The sequence below is a fragment of the Cottoperca gobio genome, chromosome 11 (assembly GCF_900634415.1).
Source record: "Cottoperca gobio chromosome 11, fCotGob3.1, whole genome shotgun sequence".
In the NCBI taxonomy this organism is placed as follows: domain Eukaryota; kingdom Metazoa; phylum Chordata; class Actinopteri; order Perciformes; family Bovichtidae; genus Cottoperca; species Cottoperca gobio.
Window position 1 is genome coordinate 11,493,578 of NC_041365.1, and position 656 is coordinate 11,494,233.

The following is a 656-nucleotide window of genomic DNA, read 5'->3' on the forward strand; positions in this document are numbered from 1 at the left end:
CTGTGTATATAAAACGTAGCTTATTGTAGCACTTACAGTAACGTCAGTAGTGCAAATAGAATATGTGTTTATGAAATAAGCTGCCTATTACTCTCTTTGGTGATTATTTGGTCCATAAGATGTGAAAAAGTAGTAAAATGCAAATCACAACTTCCCAAAGCTTAAAGTGATGACTTCAAATGTCTTACTTTGTCCAAAACCCAAAGATGTTTAGTGTAATATAGAAAACCAGAGAATCCTGACATGTGAGAAGCTGAACCAGAGTATTTTGGTCACCAACATCAGACAAAATAATTGGATAAAAGAACATGAATAAAGATTTTATTGCTGTAGCGTTAAATTGTTTCAGTCTTTCAGACCTCGCTCACAGGAGGTCATGAGCGAGAAGCTAAATGTAGCCGTGTAGTTATCACTGAATGTGAAATGAAGCTTCATCGCACGTGTTTGTAACTGACAATGAGGTGACGATGAAGAGAGAAAGAAACCAATGATAAACTGAAAAGAGGACAAACACTAATGCACCAAATTACATTTTCAGTAAATTTAGAAAGATTTCTGGAGATTTAACATGTTCCTGATATAGTCTTTATGAATTACTGAGGAGGCACTTTTACATCATCACACAGTCAACAGAAAAATAAAACCACAAAGTCAAA